This window comes from Bos taurus, chromosome 12, assembly GCF_002263795.3.
Source record: "Bos taurus isolate L1 Dominette 01449 registration number 42190680 breed Hereford chromosome 12, ARS-UCD2.0, whole genome shotgun sequence".
NCBI lineage: Eukaryota > Metazoa > Chordata > Mammalia > Artiodactyla > Bovidae > Bos > Bos taurus.
In genome coordinates, this window is record NC_037339.1 from 74,646,314 (window position 1) to 74,670,429 (window position 24,116).

Here is a 24,116-nt window from a genome sequence, read left to right on the forward strand (position 1 = left end):
ATTGTTTATTATATTTATGTGGAAAATGCCATTGGAGTTTTGATAGAGATTGAATTGAATCTGTAGACTGCTTTGGGTACTATGGACATTTTAACAATAATCTTCTAGGTCTTGAGTACAGAACAATATTAGATTTTCCTTCATTTTCTCTCATCAGTGTCTTATTTTTTTAAATTGTTATTATCTGTCAAAAAGAATATTTTTTAAGAAGCTATCTACTTCTTTGTATTCAGCCAGCAGTGAGGGGCTTTTACATTTTCTTAAATCATGGCTCTCAGAAATACATTTTACAATGCACATAGAGATATAAATATGTATAACTGAAACCAAAATTTCATGAAACAAGAGTTACACTTGCTGTGTTGCTATTATTATAGTTTCTGTATTATTCTTTTCTTACTTCGTTGTTTATAAGTATTCCTCTTGATCCACTAAATTGATCTCATCACACACAATTTGAAAACTGCTATTATGGAACATTTTTCTCTGAGAAAAATAAATGGAACTATCTTTCATAGTTTGAAACAACTTTTATCTTCTCTTCCCACTTTTCCATTTTCCAGCAATGCTGTATAAATGCTCTAAAAGTGAAGTAAATTTCCCAACTTGAGCTAGTAAATGCAGCCTCTGTTACAGAAAAAGAAACCATTCAGTCAAGGACCAAAAAGATACAGAAAGTGTATCTTTTGAGGAAGCATTTATTACTGTTTGTTGGGCAGATTACAGTTATGAGGACTTGTTTCTCATGTAGTTTTGTTCATCCTGATAAGGCAGGATAGCTCCGGCCCTGTGCAGTGTAGAACAGAGAACGGGACGTTGCAGGAGGATTCCGACCGGAATGCATGTTCATTACCACAACAGGTTACTGGGGAGACTGATCTCTATAAGAGGCTTGCTGCATCTCTCCAAGATGATATTGATTCAGCTCTGCCTTTAAGACAGTAAAAATAGATGAAGATGACCGTAATTATAGCTATCTTAAAATCACTTAGTAAAATTACCCCAGAGAAACATTATAAACCTTTACTTAAAACACTTAGTGTTGTTTTTCATGTTTTTCTTGGAGCAGCCCTTAAAAATTAATAATTCAAATGTGGAAATCCTACATCCTATTAATAATTCAGTACATCTTAATATTTTCTTCTTACCAGATGTCTTTACATCTTTCTGCAAATGAAGCCTTAGAGTGTTTTTCTCGCATTTTGGGTGGAAATTTTTATTTTGTTCTTAATTCTAAATACATGTGTTCTTAGGTTTCCAATGAACATAATAAATATACTGTGTTTATTGTAGTTGTTCTAATTATTCAGTTTTTAATTTTATCGTACGTAATGATCTGATTTTACCTATGAAGACCATAAGGGTTAATCTGATTAAAGCTGAGCTTCAGTACTTACTAGTTATGAGGAGCTATGAGGAGCAAGTTAGCATTCTCTGCATCTCAACTTCCTCATCTGGAATATAGGTATAATAAAAAACTGATTAGGTAATGAATGTAAACTTTCTTTGCTTCGATTCAGTTCCTCAGTCACGTCTGACTATTTGCGACCCCATGGACTGTAGCACGCCAGGCTTCCCTGTCCATCACCAACTCCCAGGGCTTGCTCAAACTCATGTCCATCGAGTCAGTGAGGCCATCTAACCATCATCTCATCCTCTGTCGTCTCCTTCTCCTCCCGCCTTCAATCTTTCCCAGCATCATGGTCTTTTCCATTGAGTCAGTTCTTCACATCAGGGCCAAAGTATTGGAGCTTTTCGGTCCTTCCTTTGAGTATTCAGGACTGATTTCCTATAGAATTCTTTGCATAGTAACCCTAAAATATCAATAATAACATTTCACCAAAGATCAAAGAAATAGAAGTGAGACCCAAGTGTTTTCCAACTTTATAAAATCAGTGTACTGCCATGTGATTTCTTAGGCATTAGACTCAGTTGCCTTCCTCTATGTAGATAAATTATATAGCTAATCTAGTATTGCATTTCCATTTTTCCATTGCTTTCTCCTCCGTGGGCTTCCCTGGTGGCTCAGAGATAAAGAATCTGCCTGCAGTGCAGGAACTACAGGAGACACAGGTTCAACCCCTGGGTCAGGAAGATCCCCTGGAGAAGGAAATGGCAACCCAGTCCAGTATTCTTGCCTGGAGAATCCCATGGACAGAGGAGCCTGGCGGGCTACAGTCCATGGGGTTGCAAAGAGTCGGACACAACTGAAGCGACTTAGCACACAGCACGATCTAGCATTGCATTTCCATTTCTCCACTGCTTTCTCCTCCGTGTCTGGAGTGCTCATCCGGTGTGTGTTACAGACCTTGTCGGCCTCAGTGCTTTGTGTGTTTGTCTTCCACAAGACTCTCTTGCCTATAAGTGGTGACAGTATGATTTTGGACTCACAAAGAATTGTGATTTGTGTGTGTGTGTTTGTCACTCAGTCGTGTCCGACTCTTTGCGACCCCATGGACTGTAGCCTGCCAGGCTCCTCTGTCCATGGAATTCTTCAGGCAAGAACACTGGAGTGGGTTGCCATTTCCTCCTCCATTGTTTTTAGTACATGTATGTAAAATGTAAAAATACTTCATAGGAAGTAATCATACATATAAAAAGTATTTGTTAAATAATATTTCTTTTTTAAAAAGTTGACAATGATAATAGACCTTGTGTGAAAGCCAAAACTGTGCATAGGTTAGAAATAATTTTAATAGTGTTTATGGCTAGTTACATATAACTACATCTGTATATATGTGTGTGTGTATATATATAAAGAGAGAGAGGAGGGGGCAATGGAGGGAAATAATGTTGACAGAGGTTTTTAATAAATTGATTCTAGAAGTCTTGTCTTTGCATAAAAGTCATCACTGTCAACATCAACTACTATGGTTTAAAGCATTTTATTTGCATAACATTGCCCTGGGCGTTATGCAGAATAAGTACAAGATTCTATCTTCGTCCATCTGGTGTGTCAACATGTACTACAAATGAATATATGTTTGACAGTGTTGAGTTTATTATATATGGAGAGAGAGACAGAATACATTTTTTTTTTTGGAACAGTTTTATGTCTAAGTTTTAAAGTATTATTCCACCACAGACATTGCTTTTACCAGACCACTTTTTCTAAGGAAGCTTTGGGGGTACAACTTGTTTTCCCCCTTCCTATTTTATTCAGCTGTAGCTCACCTACAGCACTATGTAAGTTTAAAGTGTACGGCATAATGATTTGACTCATGTACATCATGAAATGATTATCACAGGAGGTTCAGTGAACATTAATCATCTCATACAGATGCAACATTAAAGAAATAGGAAAAAAAGATTTTTTTTCCTTGTGATGAGACTCTTAGGATTTACTCTCTTAACAGCTTTCATTGATAACATACAGCAGTGTTAATTATATTTAATCACATTGTACGTTATATCCTTAGAACTTATATACTTAGAACTGGAAATCTGTGCATTTTGACTCCTTCATCCAGTTCCTCCCTCAACCTCCATACACCCCTGCCTCTGGTAACCACAAGTCTGTTCTCTTTTTCTGTGAGTTTGTTTTTCTGTTTTTGTTTTTGAAGCATGACTGGCCTACAGTGCTATGTGGTTCCTGGTGTACAACATAGTGATTGGATATTTCTACACATCGCAGAGTGATCACCGTGATAAGTCCTGTTTCCATGTGTCATCATACAAAGACTTTACATTCTGGTGCACAACACAGTGATCGGATATTTCTACACATTGCAAAATGATCACCGTGATAAGTCCTGTTACCATGTGTCATCATACAAAGACTTTACATCATTACTATGCTATTCCCCTGGACAGCTCTATACATTTCATACCTCTGAATCATATTTTGTAACTGGAAGTCTGTGCTTCTTAATCCCCCTCAACTATTTCTCCCACCTTTTCTAAAGATGCATTCTGACTCAAAAATTTCTCTAAGTCTAATGTCAACAATTGTGTATTTGCTTTATTTAGTACATCTTAATCCTCCCTGGAAATGAAATCTTAAAACTTGCTGTTTGTATTTGGTTGTTGAATGGTTTGAGCAGAATTGTTGTCTTAGAAAGCATTAAAAAGGCAAACTGATTTATGGATAATTGAGAGAAAACAGAGTAGGTTAGCTAGTACCCAGGGAAGATAGCTGGAAGGTAAACTAAAGATAAAAGTTCATTTAAAAATAAAAGTTCATTATCAGGGTTAATTTAATAGAGATTAGGAAACAAAGGATAAGCTTTGTTGTCATATCAGGGTTTTGCGGGGGTGAGGGTGGGGGATGGTTTGGTTTTTGCACTTAGTAAAACTGAAAATTTCAAACATGATATATATAAAACTATTTTTGTTCAGCCTCTAAGTCATGGCCAACTCTTTGAGACCCCATAAACTGTAGCCTGCCAGGATCCTCTGTCCGTAGGATTTCCAGGGCACCAGGCAAGAATACTGGAGTGGGTTTCCATTTCCTCCAAAACTATACTGAGATATAATCTCCTCCTCACCCAGACGACCCACGTGTACTCAGAATGTTTTCTCTTTGGCTTTGTGAGCCAAACTTTGACCATCAGTCCTGTTGGCATAATGAGGGGCTAGATGCTCGCTGTTAAGACGGGTGCATACTACCTGAACGCTAACTAGAAAGTTAAGGTGATTTTCAAGTTTTATTTTAGAGGAGCTAGAGATGAGAAAATCACATCTCGATGATTTATCAGTTTACGCATAATACCAATGACACAGAACTGGATTCAGTGGCCTTACATTAAAGAGCTGTAATGCTTGCATGAACTCTACCTGTTCTTGCTCTCAAACAACCATTAACCAGTTTGGCATACTGCTGTCTTCAGAGGGGAAGGACCTAAACACTGTCGGGTGGTAGGACGCCTCCCAGAGCTACATCCATTTGAAAAGGCCAGTCTTGGTGTTTATTCCTCAGGCTGTCCTGAGCACATCATCTGGTTTTACTAAATGAAATGGTTGGACATTTATGGAGGAAGGACTATTTGGGGAAGGCGAGTGGTTCTGTTGCTCCCATCAGCACATGCTGTTGAAATCACAAATCCTAAAGCTTTTGGAGGGGAAGGGGACAACAGAGGATGAGGTGATTGGATGGCATCACCGACTCAATGGACATGAGTTTGAGTAAACTCCGGGAGTTGGTGATGGATAGGGAGGCCTGGCGTGGTGTGGTCCATGGGGTTGCAAAGAGTTGGACACAACTAAGCAACTGAACTGAACTGAAAGCTTTTGTACGCCATACTGATTGGCTTCTAACAATCCCATGAATATTTTCCTTTGAATGAGTACCACCACTTTCATCTGTTCCCCTTTCTCCAAAGGTGACCTGGTGTCTCTTTACCTGGGACAGTTCAGGTTTATGCCTGTTGCCTTGGCACATTTGTTTACAGTGTCCCTTTCCATCTCAAAAGCGTCTCTTGGCAGTAAATTATATAGTCCCTCTAGACTCTTACCTTAAGTTCTCTGTTTTTAGAATCATGACAACTGCAGCCCAGTTTTTTACATGTATTTTTGAAATACCCAGTCTGTATAAACAGTTTCTTTCTTTGACTTGGCACCATCCTTCTGTATTATATTTCTTAACTTGGGGCAGCAGATCCTCATGAACTGGAAATTCAGTTTAAAGAATGACATCTTCTTTACAAAACATACTAGACTGAAGATGGCTGTGGATTGTTGGACATGATTCCCAGAAAGAGGTGGGATCTATTTCCCCTTCCTTGACTCTGGGCTGGCCCGTAACTACTTTGACCAAGAAAGATGGTGGAGGTGATGCTAAGCGAGTTTGGGGCCTAGTCTCTACAAGGACTGTGCACCTTCCACCATGGTCTTTTGGAGCCCTGAGCTGCCATGTGAGAAGTCCAGCTGCCCTGAAAAGGCCCTGAGACCATGTGGAGAGAGGGAGGGAGCTGCCCATCCAACTGTGCCCACCGACGGGCCAGGCCTAGGGTGCAGCCAGCGTTGACTGTCCGCCCAGCCCAGCCCTAGCTGAGGACCACTGAATGAGCCCAGTCAGTACCACATGGAGCAGAAGAATCACCCAACTGAACTCTGCCCAAATTCCTGAGTCACACCACCACAAAATACAGTAAAATGGTTATGTTAATCCATTAGTTTTGGGGTAGTTTTTATACAGCAATAGTTATCTGAAATGGTAAAACATTTTTAGATGAACATGTTGATATTTTATAAATTATTTTGATAAAAGTACTATTGATCCTTTGGATTTCTCTCTGTGAAGATCTTTAAAGAATATTGAGGATGAGTGGTAAGTGAATGGATGAGTGTATTTTAGCTATTAAAAGGTGGTAGACTGATGCAGGCGCTCACCATTTGCCTTCACATTTTATCTGCCCTGTGTCATTTTACTGTTCTTACCCACACATGACTAACCACACTTACAAGCTGGAATCAAGATTGCCTGGAGACATATCAATAACCTCAGATATGCAGATGACACCACCCTTATGGCAGAAAGTGAAGAAGAACTAAAGAGCCTCTTGATGAAAGTGAAAGAGGAGAGTGAAAAAGTTGGCTTAAAGCTCAACATTCAGAAAACTAAGATTATGGCATCCAGTCCCATCACTTCATGGCAGATAGATGGGGAAACAGTGTCAGATTTTATTTTTGGGGGCTCCAAAATCACTGCAGATGGTGATGGCAGCCATGAAATTAAAAGACGCTTACTCCTTGGAAGGAAAATTATGACCAACCTAGACAGCATATTAAAAAGCAGAGACATTACTTTGCCAACAAAGGTCCATCTAGTCAAAGCTATGGTTTTTCCAGTGGTCATGTATGGAGGTGAGAGTTGGACTATAAAGAAGGCTGAGTGTTGAAGAATTGATGCTTTTGAACTGTGGTGTTGGAGAAGACTTTTGAGAGTCCCTTGGACTGCAAGGAGATCCAACCAGTCCATCCTAAAGGAGATCAGTCCTGGGTGTTCATTGGAAGGACTGATGCTGAAGCTGAAACTCCAATACTTTGGCCACCTGATGTGAAGAGCTGACTCATTGGAAAAGACCCTGATGCTGGGAAAGATTGAGGGCAGGAGGAGAAGGGGATGACAGAGGATGAGATGGCTGGATGGCATCACCGACTCGATGGATGTGGGTTTGGGTAAACTCCGGGAGTAGGTGATGGACGGGGAGGCCTGGCGTACTGCAATTTGTGGGGTCGCAAAGAGTCAGACATGACTGAGTTGACGGAACTGAACTGAAGATCATATATAATTTTATTAGTTTATAACATATTAAAGTTTAGTTTCAGCAGAAAAATCTAAGTCTACATGTATATGTTTTGCAACTGCTTGTAATAATAATAGTCTTACTGGACCCTCCCCCTGTACTCTGCCCACAGTGTATGTTGTTTACAAGAGTAGTTGGCAAATACATCTAATCTGTCTTAAGAATAAAAGCTTCTTCCACGTATTGATTTGGTGGTAGTCTGCTTCAATTTTGATATCTAGCACTTGGTACAAAGAAAGTATGTTGAATTATAAATAAATGTTCCTTTAGTTCGTTACATTATGGATTTTGACCATTTTTCTTCCAAATATCTGGAGAGCCTTTATGCTGCAAATCAGTTTTAAGCATTTTGGCATCTAATGGTAAACCGTGATAAAGGGTAAAGAAAAAGAAAGCATGCTGGATAAAGCACATCGGAAATGCTTTCTCAGCCTGGGGACCATGGATATGACTTTCCTGGTGGCTCAGTGGTGAAGAATCTGCGTCAGTGCAGGAGAAGTAGGTTCGAGTCCTGGTCAGGAAGATCCCTTGGAGAAGGAAATGGCACCCCACTCCAGTACTCTTGCCTGGAAAATCCCGTGGACGAGGAGCCTGGTGGGCTACAGTCCATGGGGTCGCGAAGAGTCGAACAGGACTGAGCGACTGAAACAGCAGCAGCAGCCATGGATGTGTTTGGATTGTTTCTGTGACATTTTCACTAGGGGCGCGTGCGAAAGCTGTCACATTTGTAGATCATCACTTCATTAAGTCATTCTGTTTTGTAGGACTGTGTCAAGAATTGATTCCAGTACTGGAGAAACAGCTACATAAAAACATTCCTGGCCCTTACTTTCCTGAGGTCCCAGATCTAACTTCAAAGGTGGCACAGCTAGTTTAAGACAGAAACGAGACCTTGGTTCTTCTCATTCTCTTCAGTTCTGTCCCATTTTCTTTTTGATTATACCACATTGTTCTGTAAGGCTTCAGAGCATGGTTCAGCCTACGGCCATACCACCCTGAACACCCCCCATCTCGTCAGAGCTGTGGTTCATATCTAGTGACTTGACTCAGCAGTGTTCGAAGCAAGAAGGTGAATAGAGTAAGGACAGATACTTCTGTTTGGAGAAGATGGTAAACTGCCAGCTTTTGATACTAGAGGCAATTTGATAGTAGCAGCAGACTAATTTGATATTAATATCTATCCTGTTGTTCTCACGTTGTACCAATAGGAGCTAATGGCCTTTATTGTAGAAGACCATCCTGCCGGGGAATGGAAGCTGGAGATAAGAAATAAGATACTGTGTAACAATTTTTGTACTTTTTTACAGCTATATCACCACAATTAAAATTCTAAAACTGACTTACTAACAGATGGTTGGAAAGAACTTAGAAAAGAATAATTAGCATTCTGTAGTATTTTACAGTATCCGTAATACTTCAATGGGTAATTCATGCAAACTGCTTAGCACAGTGTCTGGCACCTACTAAGCCTTCCATGGGTGCTAAGCTATTGTTAGGAAAGTCATCACCATCTTCTTCCATACTGTAATACCTAATGTTTGTTTCACAAGTAAGGAACGGGAGGGGAACTTGCCTGGCAGTCTAGTGGTTGGACTCTGAGCTTCCAGAGCATAGGGTGTGGGTTCAGTCCCTGGCCAGGGAACTAAGATCCCACATGCCGCATGGCACAGCCAAAAAAGGAGAAATAAAAGGAGGGGGGGACCTGAGGCTGAGAGAGGTCATGTGACATGTCTTAGGGAGCACAGCTGGGACTTTTTCTAGGTACCCTAAATATACATCCAGTTCTCTTCCCCTTGTGGACTCCATCATGATTTTAGCCAGTGACAAGGAAAGTTATGACCAACCTAGATAGCATATTCAAAAGCAGAAATATTACTTCCAACAAAGGTCCGTCTAGTCAAGGCTATGGTTTTTCCTGTGGTCATGTATGGATATGAGAGTTGGACTGTGAAGAAGGCTGAGTGTTGAAGAATTGATGCTTCTGAACTGTGGTGTTGGAGAAGACTCTTGAGAATCCCTTGGACTGCAAGGAGATCCAGCCAGTCCATTCTGAAGGAGATCAGCCCTGGGATTTCTTTGGAAGGAATGATGCTAAAGCTGAAACTCCAGTACTTTGGCCACCTCATGCAAAAAGTTGACTCGTTGGAAAAGACTCTGATGCTGGGAGGGATTGGGGGCAGGAGGAGAAGGGGAAGACAGAGGATGAAATGGCTGGATGGCATCACTGACTCGATAGACATGAGTCTGAATGAACTCTGGGAGTTGGTGATGGACAGGGAGGCCTGGTGTGCTGCGATTCATGGGGTTGCAAAGAGTCAGACACGACTGAGCGACTGAACTGAACAGAACTGAAAGCTGTGGTTGACCTTAAGTGTTAGCCTTTATCTAGTGGTTTAACTGTTGTTCTTTAGTTGCTAAGTCATATCCAGCTCTTTGCGACCCTGTGGACTGTAGCCCGCCAGGCTCCTCTGTCCATGGGATTTCCCAGGCAAGCATACTGGAGTAGGGTGCCATTTCCTTCTACAAGGGATCTTCCCAATGCAGGGATTGAACCCACATCTCCTGCATTGGCAGGCAGGTTCTTCACCACTGAACCGCCGGGGAAGCCCCAGTGGTTGTAGAGCCGCCATTTATTTTTCTAAGGTAGTGATTTGCAAGGATGGGGAGAGGAACATGTGCAGGGTTTTAGGATAACTGTTGTGGAAATGGCATAGAAGATAGAATAATGAGGCAAGAAATTGGAGGTAGGACCAGTTAGGAGACTTGCATAGCTCAGGTGTGAGTTGTTTTGGAAATTAAAGGAGTTTTGTAGCAGGAATGAAAATGAAGGGACCAGTTTTCTCACATCCAATAATTCTCACCCTGCCTGTTCCCTGTAATCAGTACTGTTGCAGACCTGTTGTTACAGCCTCTCATCTCCAACTTGATTACTTTAGAGACTCTTGATGACTTTTGCTGACCATCCTTTCTCCCTTGCTCCCACAGTGACCTCTTATAACCATTTCTAACTTCTTTTACTTTGCTGTTGGGTTGAATCCTGCCAACATACCCGTAGCTCATCATTCTCCATTGGCTGCTCTTGGGCACCATAATCGCTGCCAGTAATGAGGGTTTCCAGCTCCTTTCTTCACTGTGCATTTGTTTTGTTTTGCGTCTGCCATCTGTCACCTGTTAACTTCTCCCAGTTCAAATGAAAAATCCTTTTTAATAGACATCACCAAACTTAGGCCCAGTTGAACCAACCAGTTACAACCTGCCGTGCATAATTGATGGCACTCATTGCCTGAGCTGTTCATTGCTGAGAGAAGAAAAGCTCATTCTGCTGGTCAGATAACCTGAACTTTCTGGAGATGCAGCATGTTTCTGTTTTTTAGTTTTATTTGGTGCTGTTTATATTTAGTGATTTGGAAATAAATATTTTAAGATCTCAAAGTTTCTTTAAAAATCTTAGCTCTACCTAGCTTTGATGCATCTTTAAATGTTCTTCAGTCAGAGGTAACTTTTTAAAAAATACTTGAACTTTAACTGTGTACCAAAAACATACAAATTTCCATTCATCAATGTTTTTGCCAGGAATGCTGAAATGAGGGGATGCTGAAAAGAAATATCCTATAATTTGATGTAAATATAGATAACAGTTCAAATAACTTGCGTATTTCTGAGTAATTGACTCAATTTAGTCTTTTCAAGTACAATAGTTGGACCTGTTTTTTAATGCAGAGGTTTTAGATTTCAGCTATCACTAAAGATAAAATGCAAGTTTTATGTTTGAAGACCTTTGTTTCTTAGATGAGAGTTCTGTGTTCTTCAAATATGTGTCCATGCTTGAATTGTCCCTGCTGTTTAAATTATGTAAGAAGATGCTTACTTTGTTGACAGATTAGTTGATGACTGAATATACATTAAAATGCAGGTTGAAATTTTGTTGCACATTAAAGTACATAATGTGGACCAGTAGCTGCTTTCCTCTGCCTTAGTCTGGATATCTTGGATATTGTGCTTTAAAAATAATAATAATAATGGTTTATTCAGATATATGCGTGTGTAGTTTCTAAATAACAAGGTTTAAGGCTTCCAAACACTTCCCCACATATGACACATCTCTGGGGGGTAGTATTTTTATATCTAATAGATAAAAAGTCATAGTTGGTCATAGTTATATTCTGTTTCTAACATGGATATTTGGAGTTCTCTGGCTTGCTGTGACATCTTGCTATGCCTGAGAAGAATTGTAGTCAGTCAGATGGATGCAATTTATAGATCCAATAGTGAAGAAAATGTTCAGCGTTTTCATCGTTTTTATTTCTAAAAGCATTTACTTTAGTATAGTATGCCTTATGCTTTCAGTCTTCAGCCAGCTTTGAATATAAAATAAATAGCATAGGACGTGGACAGAATTTTAGAATACATTAGCAATGTTTAGCTGAGCAGTAAACCAACTGATCAACTTAATCATGGACTTTGTGCAACTTACACCCATTACCAACATGCATGCTTACTCAGTTGGTCTTAAAGGTTATTTTTCTATTCCTATTTCAGTGAGGAAATCATTTAGATAATTATCTTATTTGTTGATTTTTTTGTTTCAGTGTCTTTCTTTAATTGAGGTATAACTTTTATGTGGTAAAACACACAAATAAGATCAGACAGCTAAATGTATACTCCAGGTAGCCAAATCCTGCATAAAGATGCAGGACAAACCTTTCAGACAACCCAGCAGTTTCCGTCAAGTTTCATGCCTGTTACTTCCATGCTCGAAGACCAACACAGATTAGTTTTGTTTATTTTTAGGCTTCTGAAAGTGAAAGTGTTAGTCGCTCAGTTGTGTCTGATTCATTGCGACCACATGGACTGTAGGCTTCTCTGTCTGTGGGATCCTCAAGGCAAGAATAGTGGAGTGGATTGCCGTTTCCTTCTCCAGGAGATCTTCCTGACCCAGGGATCAACCCAGGGTCTCATCATTCAGCATCCTCATTATGAGACTCATTCATGTCTCTTGTAGCAGTAGCGAATACTTCATTGAGGTACAGTAGTCCCTTGTGTGGATATCCCACGATTTCATTGTTTATTCTGTTGATGGGCGTTTGGGCAGTTTTGAGATCAGGGCTATCGTGACTAACACTACTGTGAACATTCTAGTACGTATCTTTTGGTGCATATGTGTGCACACTGTCCCTTGGTGAATGCCGCGGAGCAGAATTACTGGTCATGAACGCACAGTAGATACAGCTGAGCCTTGGACAACATGGGCAAACTGTGCAGGCCCACTCACATGCAGACATTTCTCAGTGGTAACCCCTGCAGTGCCGCGCGGTCCGTGGTGTGTTGAAGCCCTGGTTGTGACCGTGGATACAGAGGGCCAGCTGTGAGCTGTGTGCAGATTATCCCCACATTGTTGAAGGGTCAACTGCAGTGACAAATGATTCTCCAAAACAGTTGTGCCAATTTACTCTTCTCCCAGTAAGAGTTGTTCCACTTGCTAGCCGACATTTGATATTATCAGCCTTTTAAAATTTTAGCTTATCTGGTAAGAGTTTAGTGGTACCTCATTTTGATTTTAGTTTTTATTTCTCTGGCATGTAATGATAAACACTTTTCTATCTGCTTAATGACTGGTGGCATATCTTCTTTTTAAAACAACTTACATGTTTGGTCCACTTAAAAATTGTTTTGTCTTTTTCTTAAATGTTGTAGAAATTCTTTATACATTTTGGAGATACATGTATTGCAGGTTCCTTTCCCCCATTTTGCCTTGCCTTTTCACTTGCTTAGTGGTTTCTTTTAAAGAACATAAGTTCTTAATCTTTCATTTTTATGTTTAGTTCTTTTCTGTGTCCTAGTTAATACATCTTTCTGCACTCCAAGGTTATGAAGATTCCTCTTCCATATTTAATTCTAGGAGGTGTATTGACTTTTATTCTGGGATTTATCTCTAATTTGTATGAAGGGTGTGAGACACAGAGAGTCAAGGTTTTTCTTTTTGTCCCCCCATGTATGGCTATCCAGTTGATCCAGTGCTATTTATTTAAAAGACCATTTCCCCAAAGAACTGTAGATGGACCTTTGTCATAAATCATGAGATAAGTCATACTTGTAAAAGCAGTAGTTTACCTACGAACCATTTACTGATTTCTCTGTCGTCCAACAATTACCTGCTGTCTTCTTCAACCAGTCCATTATCATGTCTTTGTTGATGCTGCCTCCAAAATATATTTTAACTTTTATTTCTTTCCACTGGTATTGGCCATCATTCCAATTCAAGCCATCATTGATGCCTTGAACACAGCAGTCATCTCCTGTCTGCCTGCTGCTTCTGTGCCCCTAAAGAACATTTTCTGTGTATTAGCCACACTGCTCTTGTGACACATAAACCTCCTCACTTCCCTGCTAACAGACCTTCAGTCACTGTCTCCTGTTCTTAGAAGAGCGGTCATGGGTCCTTCTTCAGTCATCCCTCATGCTTTTCAACCCCTTGCTCTTTATGCTGTAACTGTGCCAGTCTCCCTTTTGTTCCCTGAATAAAGCTGGCAGCTTTCTACTGCCTTTCCTTTATATTTTCTTCTGGTTAAAATGTTTGATTCCTGTTTTTTTTTTTTTTTTTTCCTGTGGCTGACTCAACTCTCAATCTTCAGGTTTCGGCTTAGAATTCATCTCCCTAAAGATGCCTTCTTTGATGCCCTCATGTAATATTGGCCCACCCAAGTTACTGTATATTAATCAATATTGATTTTCTCTGAAACAGGTATCACAGTCTTTAGTGATATTGGTTGTTTGTTTATTGTGTTTCCTTGAACTTGAGCACAAACTCTTAAGGATTTCATATGTCTTATATCCACAGTCCCTCACACAATGCCTAGTAGATACTCAAAGAAATAAATTAATGAAAACCCAAGAAGCCCAAATTCTTAATGACATAAAATGTAAATATAAGAGTTCAGACTAATGAGCTATTTATAAAAGTAAGGGAGGATTTTAAAAGATGAAATCTGACCTAAGCTTTGAATGGATCTTAGAATTTGATTGGTAGGGACCATTCTCATTAGAGAACTATCATGAACAGGTGGACAGAATTCAGAATGGAAGATTCTCTTTATCAAGCTGTAGGAGATAAAGTTGAATTAGATAATGAAGAACTAGAGTTTAGATACCTGAAGAAGTGAAACGGAGAGGTTTAGAGATTATATCATCAGTGCTATCACCCTCTGAAGAGAGGGGCATACGTGGCATCACATATGTTCCAAGGTATTGGTGCATTTCATCCAAGTTTCTCTTTCAGGAGCATATTCTGTTCCATGTCAGTAGTGTGTGTAGTAAGTTTCCTCTTTCTGGTATTGTTCATTTGTGTCATCTTTTTTTCTTGATCAGTCTGGCTAAAAGTTTACCAATTTTATTGCTTGTTTTCAGAGAACTACATTTTTAGTGTTACTGATTTTTTTCTGTACTGTTTTTCTGTTTTCTATTTCTTTTATTTTTTTGTTGTTGTCAAGTCACTTAAGTTGTGCCAAGCTCTTTGCAACCTCATGGACTGCAGCACGCCAGGCTTCCCTGTCTTTTACGATCTCCCAGAGTTTGCTCAAATTCATGTCCATTCAATTGGTGATGCCATCCAACCATCTCATCCTCTGTTGCCTGCTTCTCCTCCTGCCCTCAATCTTTCCCAGCATCAGGGTCTTTTCTGACGAGTTGGCTCTTCACATTAGGTGGCCAAAGTATTAGAGCTTCAGCTTCAGCATCAGTCCTTCCGGTGAATATTCAGAATTAATTTCCTTTAGGATTGACTGGTTTGATCTCCTTGCTGTCAAAGGGACTCTTAAGAATCTTCTCCAGCACCACAATTAAAGAGCATCAGTTCTTCAGCACTCAGCCTTCTTTATGGCCCAACTCTCATATCTTTTATTTTTGTCCTTTAGTATTTCTTCCTTCTGCTTAATTTGGATTTATTTTGTGCTTTTTCTCTTAGTTTCTTAAGGTGGTAGCACAGATCACTGATTTGAGACATATAAACATGTAGTGCTATAATTTCCCTCTCTGCAGTGCTTTAACTGCATCCCACAGATTTTGTTATGTTTTATTTTCATTCACTTAAATTTTTTCTAATTTTTTAATGATGTCTTCTTTGGCCCATGGATTATTTAGAAGTATATGCTTGAGTTTCTCAGTATCTGGAGATTTTTCTAGGTATCTTTCGTTACTGATTTCTAGTTTAATTCCATTATGGTCTGAGAACATGTTTTGTATCATTTCAGCTCTTTTACATTTGTTACAGTTTTTATAGCCAAAAATATGGTCTTAAGTGAATATTCCAGGTGCACTTGACAAGAATATGTATTCTACTTTTATGAAGTAGAGTATTCTATAAATATTAATTAGGTAAATGGTTGGTATCCTTCTGCACTGCTACACTACAACTAGTTCTCCCAGTTTGGGTCATCTTCCTAGCAAAGCAGGCAGAGAAGAGAGAAGGGAAAAAACTAGAGCTTTCTCTCATCCTCCTTGGACCTTAAGAAGCCTTGTTTTCAATTCCTCTAACCAGAAATTTCTAATGAAGTCCTAGCTATGGGCATTGCCCACCACCCCAGCTCTGCTAGGGGGCCCGTTGTAGGTGAGCTGTGAAAGGACAAGCAAAGAAAAAAGGGAGGCTTTCCCACCCACGCACACCTTCCAGCTCACAGGCATCCCTTCACTTGACCTTCTGGGTAGAATGAATTTCTCCCAGAGTTCTGGCTGTGTGCATACCACTGACTGCCCACTCTCGGAGCAAAGAGAAAAAACCAAAAACTCAACCTCATGGGTCTTCTCTCCAGGAATTGGCCGCCTGCACAAATCTGCCTGTTTTTCTCTTTATATTTCAGAGTTGTTTGGTAGTTACTTTTTGTATTTTCTCATGAGTTTTCACTTGTGATCAGTGGGACATAAAGACTTTAGTGAACTTAAGCCCCCTTGGCTACCCTAGTCCTCCAGTAGCTTTCTTTTTTAAAGACTCTATTTCTTTAGTGTAGTTTAAGGTTCACAGCACAATTGAGATGATGCAGAGATTTCCTGTATAGCCCTTGACCCCACACATGTATAACCTCTCCCATTAACACCATCCCCCACCAGACTGGGGAAAGGGAAGGGAAGGTGAAAGGTGCTCAGTATTATCTGACTCTTTGCAAATCCTCTGCACTATACAGTCCATGGAATTCTCCAGGCCAGAATACTGGAGTAGGTAGCCTTTCCCTTCTCCATGGGATCTTCCCAACCCAAGGATCAAACCCAGGTCTCCCACATTGAAGGCAGATTCTTTACCAGCAGAGCCACAAGGGAAGCCCAAGAATCCTGGAGTGGGTAGCCTATCCCTTCTCCAGCACATCTTCCCAATCCAGGAATCGAACCAGGGTCTCCTGCATTGCAGGCAGATTCTTTACCAGCTGAGCTCTGACCTTGGTTAAACTGATGGATCTACACTGACTTGCCGTAATCGCCCGGTGATTTACCTTAGTACACTCCTGGTGTTGTACGGTGTGCGTGCGTGTCAGTTGCTCAGTTGTGTCCAAGTCTTTGCCACTTGGTGGACTGTAGCCTGCCAGGCTCCTCTGTCCATGGGATTCTCTGGGCAAGAATACTAGAGTGGGTTGCCATTTTTGTCCTTCCAGGGGATCTTCCCGACCCAGGGATTGAACCTGCATCTCCTGTGTCTCCTGAATTGCAGGCGGATTCGTTACCTGCTGAACCATCAGAGAAGCCCTGTACATTGTGTGAATTTGGGCAAATGTTTAATAGCATGTATCCATCATGATGGTATCATGAAGAGTATTTTCACTCTTAAAAATCCTCTGTATTCCATCCATTCCGCCCTTCCTCCCCACCCCATCAACCCCTGGCAACCATGGATCTTTTAACTTGTCTCCAGAATTCTGCATTTTCCAAAATGTCATGCAATTGAAACCATGCAGTATGTCACCATTGCAGATTGGTTTCTTTCACTTAATAAGGTGCATTTAAATTTCCTATTTTTTTTCATGACTCATTAGGTTATTTCTTGTTAACACTAATGATACTTCATTGTCTGGATATACCACAGTTTATTTATCCATTCACCTGCTGAAGGATATGTTGGTTGCGTCCAAGTTTGGGCAGTTACGAATAAAGCTGCTATATACATCTATGTGCAGGCTTTATATATTTGTAAATGTTTGGTTTGGGGAGCTAAATACCAGGGATTGCTGGTTTGTATGGTAAGGGTATATGTTGTTTTCTAAGAAATCACTCAACTGCCTTGCAGGTGGCTGCACCATTTAGCACTCCCACCAGGAGTGACTGAAAGTCCTGCTGCTCCACGTCCTCCTGGCATTTGGTGTTGTCAGTGCTCTCGATTGTGGCCATTCCAGGAGGTGTGTGCTGGTGTCTCTATTTTAATTTCTCTGACAAAACACGATGTGCAGCATCTCTTTACATGCCTGTTTGCCCATATGTATACCTTCCTTGTTGAGGTGTATCTTAAAGGTCCTTGGCCCATTGTTCAATCAGGTTGTCTGTTGCTTGTTGAGTTTTAAGACTCCCTTGTATATGCTGGATAACAGCCCTTTATCAGATGCCTTTTGCCAAGTATCTTCTCTCCCAAATGGCTTTTCAACACAACATTCAAAGTGCCTGAGTTACATTGTCATGACCAATTGGTCCCTCACCATCACACTGTTCTTCAGATACAGTGTCAGCTCTTAATTTCTGTAAAAACAGATTATTTTCATTTTTATCGTCATGGAGTAGCCCTGAGTGCCTTGTATATCTTTCTGGTGTCATTACAGCCCTTACTTAATTTTTAGATTACATTTACAGATTTCTTTCTGTTCTTCTTCAGTATGCATGCAGTCTGAAACCAGGAGACTGTTACCGCCAGGAATTTTGGTTTCCTTTTATTATTCAAGCTAAATTACCAGAAATTCCCTTTTAAGATGAAATGTTTAGTCACCTCAAAACAAGTCAGTTTAGAGGAAGAAGGAAGCCTTACTTAGCTTACGTTTTCCACCTTTATAAGAAGTATTGATGTTTTTATGCTAGCAGGCTGTGGTTGGGGCCTTCAACTCCCAGCCATAAAACCACTCTCTTTGTCTAGAACTGCCATCATACTTCCCTGAAAGATTAAAAATACCCATCCCAAGGGTGGGGAAACAGGCACCCTTGACCTCAGCTCTACTGGCTGTAGTATAAATTCCTGGATGTCAGTCAAGATTGCATGTGTGTGAGCACAGTAGTCTGAACTAATCTAGAAATGTGGTGGTGTTGTTTTTCCTGGTTCAAAGGGTCTGCCATACACACACGCATACAGCACACACTGTGCACACTTTTGAGAAGGAAGCTCCCTGTGTAGGTGTGGTTCATCGGTTTGCTGTTGGTTAATGAGAACACAGGGAGGGGAATGCTTCACACACAAATGGGGAGGGCGTAATTAAGTTATGGTACGTTTATTATCACATAGACTATAAAATGGGGTACTCCTTAACCATTAATACGATGCATACCACTTATGGGTATACAAAGTCCAAGATAATAAGTGAAAATAGAGCGACTAAATATAACGGGTATGCTCGCCTTTCCGAAAAATCTACATTTGTATAGGTATGTATAAGAAAATAGCATGAAACGATACACACCAAAACAGTTATAGCAGTCATTCTCATGGAGGTGAGATGAAGGATGTTTTTTCATTTTTGTCTTTACTTATTTAAATATTGCCATGGACTTTAAAAAATTATCTTGTGTTACTTAATTTGAGCAGGGAGATGGGGAAGAAAACCTGTGAGAAAAGATTTCTGTGTTCTCAACAGTCACAGGAAGGACAAGGTGTTATAGGTCACAGCTCATTAGATAGGGATAAACTTTTTAGCACCAACTTTTTAACACTCACATTTTAACAGAGCTGACGGGACAAAATGGGTTGCCTGAGATGTGAGTTCCGCATCACTAAAGATGTTCAGATACAACCCATTTGGTGAGGTTGTCATGGAAATGATTAAAGCATCAGGTGTTCTGACATTTTACCTTGAGACTCTCTTGGTAGGTGAGATTTTTAACAATGGGTAGAAGGTTGAACAAGGGAAAGTAAAACTCTGTCCAATTCTCATTTCTGAGTTCAAAGAGAATTGTATTTCCGCCTGCTTACAGAAAAGTGAGTAAGGAAATAGCACAGTGTTGAAATTCGTGTGAGGGCCTAGCCTCTTTTAACATGCTACAATAGAGCACCCTCAAAAGGAAGTCAAAGGAACTGAGTGTGGTGGCATCTGTCCCCAGGTTATCATTGGTGAGTCAACGAGGGGAAAAGGAACTGAGCCTGGGCTTGCCGCAGTATAAAACCATGAGCTATACACACCCAGTGCTGTCTAGGGTCACAAGTAACAACAGGTCAGTGATTCCTAAACCTTGCCGAACCTCACAATCATTCTTCAGAACTTAGACACAGTTTTAAATAGGCACTTAGGCCCAATCCCAGAAATTCAGATTCAGTAACCCTGGATTTGGGCCTGGGAATCTTAGTGATCAGCTGAGTTTAGACACAACCACAATTAAATACACATACACATATACCCCTATCGGGACAGTTACATAAAGACCATTGATAAACATCAGATGCGCTTGAACTGTTCAGGTTTACAAAGCCGCCTCGTGTGGAGAAGCCCATCAGTGCTCTACAGCTAAGTGATACTCAAGCCAGTGTTTCTGATGTTTCATTCAATGCATTAAGCAGAGCTGCTCAAAAGAACTAGCTCTATTTATTAATACATTATGTAACTGTGCTTATGAATACTGTTAACAACAGGGACATTCATGTTAATAAAACCAGTGTTAGTTCTCAGACCATAAACAAAAGTAAAGCGATTTGAGCTGCAAAAGCCACTGTATGACCCTGGTTGCGCTCTCAAAGGAAATACTAAGGAAGATACGCTGAAGTCGATGAGAAACCAGCTGATACCTGAGATGTGGATACAGCGGTGCCCTGTTCATGATCACATCAACAGTAACACATAAATTAAGTGTTTGGGGGATTTTGCATCTTCAATTTCATTCCTAAGTGATATGTTTATTAATAGAAAGTGGGGAGCAAAAATCAAGACAGCTCACCAAACTATGGTAAATAATGATCATGAGATGAAAATACTAATTATCTCCTGCTAACCAAGCACCTAGTCTTCCTAAATAATCCAGTCGATCTCATTGTAAAGGTCACGTTCGTCTTCTGAGGCCACTTTCGCCACCCAGGTTCCAAAGTTCATTTGTTCCAAGTGAACAAGTTCCCTACACCGCAGGATTTCTGACTGCTGGAGTCAGGGAGGCGATACAGATGGACCCCGCGGGCCCTTTGCTCTTCTTCCCACCAGCATTCACACTACCTGGTCTGTGTCCTGTCTGGAATGCTCTTCCCCAGACACCTTTTTGGCAAACTCCCTCCCTCCCTTCAGGTCTTGCTCAACTGCCACCATCCCAGCAAGGCCTTCCCTGCTCTTCTGGTTTAAAATTGCACCTGTGCCCCCAGCCCCCTCCCTGTTCTGCGATTGTTTTTTCCCATCACACTTAACACCATTTCAGTTCAGTTCAGTTCAGTCAGTCAGTCGTGTCCGACTCTTTGTGATCCCATGAATCACAGCACGTCAGGCCTACCTGTCCATCACCATCTGCTGGAGTTCACTCAAACTCACGTCCATCAAGTCGGTGATGCCATCCAGGCATCTCATCCTCTGTCGTCCACTTCTCCTCCTGCCCCCAATCCCTCCCAGCATCTGAGTCTTTTCCAATGAGTCAACTCTTTGCATGAGGTGGCCAAAGTACTGGAGTTTCAGCTTTAGCATCATTCCTTCCAAAGAACACCCAGGACTGGTCTCCTTTAGGATGGACTGGTTGGATCTCCTTGCAATCCAAGGGACTCTCAAGAGTCTTCTCCAACACCACAGTTCAAAAGCATCAATTCTTCAGTGCTCAGCTTTCTTCACAGTCCAACTCTCACATCCATACGTGACCACTGGAAAAACCATAGCCTTGACTAGACAGACCTTTGTTGAAAAAGTAATGTCTCTGCTTTTGAATATGCTATCTAGGTTGGTCATAACTTTGCTTCCAAGGAGTAAGTGTCTTTTAATTTCATGGCTGCAATCACCATCTGCAGTGATTTTGGAGCCCCAAAAAATAAAGTCTGACACTGTTTCCACTGTTTCCCCATCTATTTCCCATGAAGTGATGGAACCAGATGCCATGATCTTCATTTTCTGAGTGTTGAGCTTTAAGCCAACTTTTTCACTCTCCTCTTTCACTTTCATTAGTAAACCAATAATTTACTTATTTACTTGGGTTTATTATCAACCACTATCTTCTCTGCTAGACTATATGGCAGAGCTCTTTGCTTTGTTCGCTGATGTATCTTAAGTGTTTTGAATAGCATCTAGCACAAAAATAGGCTTCTATCAAATAAACACTTGTTAAATGGATGGATAAATATATAATACATTGACTGAAAGTGAAAGTGTTAGTCGCTCAGTTGTATTCAACTCTTTGCGACCCCATGGACTGTATGCCCCCAGGTTTCTCTGTCCATGGATTCTCCAGGCAAGAATACTGAAGTGAGTAGCCATTCTCTTCTCCAGGGGATCTTCTGACCCAGGGATTGAACCTGGCATCTCCTGCACTGCAGACAGATACTTTACCAGCTGAGCCACAAGAGGAACACATAACTGTTGTATGTGAAGGTCCTAGATGTGCACAACTCTTGGGTCCTACGTTCAGAGCTCTCAGTATGATCAGAGAGCATAATCACTGCTGATACACAGTAAATGCATGCAAAGTCCTTTGATAAAAATTAGAGTTGTCCAGATCCATTTCCTGCGAAATGACAATATCCAAATCTTAGATTTATCTTTGATAATGCTGTTGTTCAGTCACAAAGTCATGTCCGACTGTTTGTGCCCTCATGGACTGCAGCGTGCCAGGCTTCCCTGTCCATCACCATCTCCCAGAATTTGCTCAAACTCATGGCCATCGAGCTGGTGATGCCATCCAAGCATCTCATCCTCTTTCATCCCTTCTCCTCCCACCCTCAGTCTTTCCCAGCATCAGGGTCTTTTCCAATGAGTCAGTTCTTCTCATCAGGTGGCAAAAGTATTAGAGCTTCAGCTTCAGCATCAGTCCTTCCAAAGAATATTCAGGGTTGATTTCCTTTAGGATGGACTGGTTTGATCTCCTTGCAGTCTAATGGACTCTCAAGACTCTTCTCCAGCATCACAGTTTGAAAGCATTAATTCTTCAGCACTCAGCCTTCTTTATGGTCCAACTCCCACATCCATACATGACCACTGGAAAAACCATAGCTTTGACTGTATGGACGTTTGTCAGCAAAGTGTTATCTGTGCTTTTTAATACACTTTCTAGGTTTGTCATAGCTTTTCTTCCAAGGAGTAAGAGTCTTTTAATTTTGTGGCTGCACTTTGAAGTTGTGTGTTTCAGACTGCTAAGGAGCACACTGCCTAGAGCATGCCCTCTTGTTGAGACCGTTGTCAGTGTGATCTTGTGTCAAAGGGAAAAAACGAGACTCTGTTGGGAATACAGTTAGCTTTATAAATTAGAGTGAGCGGAGAGAACCATGTTGCCCAGAAGATGAAGCTGTGAAAGTATTGTTGCTAGCATTAACTGCCTGCCCGTCACTGGTTCCTGAATGATAAAAACGCTGCACAAACCCTGCCTTAGTAAATCCTGACTGCGTGTAGTTTCTAACAGATTAGCTGTGTCTAGTCACATTTGTTATCACTTGTGTGCAGTTTTGCAGTTTGCTTCCTTGATAAATTTAGAGATTCTGCTTAGAAGAGAAAGTACAGACACACATATTGATTTATGCTGAAATCACAAAAAGCCTTTAGAACGATGTATAAAGTAAAAATGTATTAGCAACATTGCTTAGAACAAACAAACACAAGTAGTAAATAAATTTGCACAGTAGCATCTGTTTTTTACACCATGAATAACCATTGTAGAGAGAATCATCTTTCAGTACAAAATGATTTACGACCGCTTGTCTTTGTTCTTTTCATATTTCTGTTGTCTGTTAGCATTTTCCAAACATCTTGACTTACAGACACCTTATCTTAGTCCATCTGGCTCCTGTAACAAGAATACCACAGACTGCATGGCTTAAACGACAGAAATTTATTCCTCATATTTCTTCAGGCTGGGGAGTCTAAGGTCAAGGCTCTGGAAGGTTCAGTATCTGGTGAGGGCCCACTTCCCTAGGGTCATCTTTTCACTCTGTCTGTACGTGGCTATAAGGGCAGTGATCTCTGGGGTCTCTTGTATAAGGACACAAATCCCATCCATGACCCAGTCCTTTCCCAAAGGCCTGATCTCCTAAATCCCATCCCATGGGGGATTAGGTTTCAACATCCGAATTTCAGGGAACACACATTTAATCTATAGCACGCTGATTCTAGTCAGGAAGGAAAAGAAGAGATGACATCAAACAGAGCTAATGATTGGAATGTTTAAGTCCTTGTCAGGCTGAAAAGAACAGTAATTACCTTTCAACAGGCTAATCTGTGACAGTTTGTATAAAGGGATAGAGCATAGTTGTATTTGGTGGGTTCCATCCTAGTGAGTTCTGCCAGCTTTTTTCTTATTCAGGAATGATTAGAACGTGATCAGTTTTGTACACTTTCATTGTCATTTCAGTTGCTCAGTCGTGTCTGGCTCTTTTGCGCTCCATGAACTGTAGCCCACCAGGCTCCTCTGTCCCTGGGATTTTTCAGGCAGGAATACTCGAATGGGTTGTCATGTCCTTCTCCAGGGGTTCTTCCCGACCCAAGGATTAAACCCGTGTCTCCTGCATTGGCAGGCAGGTTCTTTACCACTGAGCCA

The 24,116-nt window shown here is 40.8% G+C and overlaps 1 protein-coding gene across 1 annotated transcript in view; it reads left to right on the forward strand.

The window, feature by feature from the left end:
* RAP2A (RAP2A, member of RAS oncogene family) overlaps nt 1-24,116 on the forward strand; it is a 39,332-nt gene that overhangs the window by 12,589 nt on the left and 2,627 nt on the right. The window lies entirely within an intron of this gene.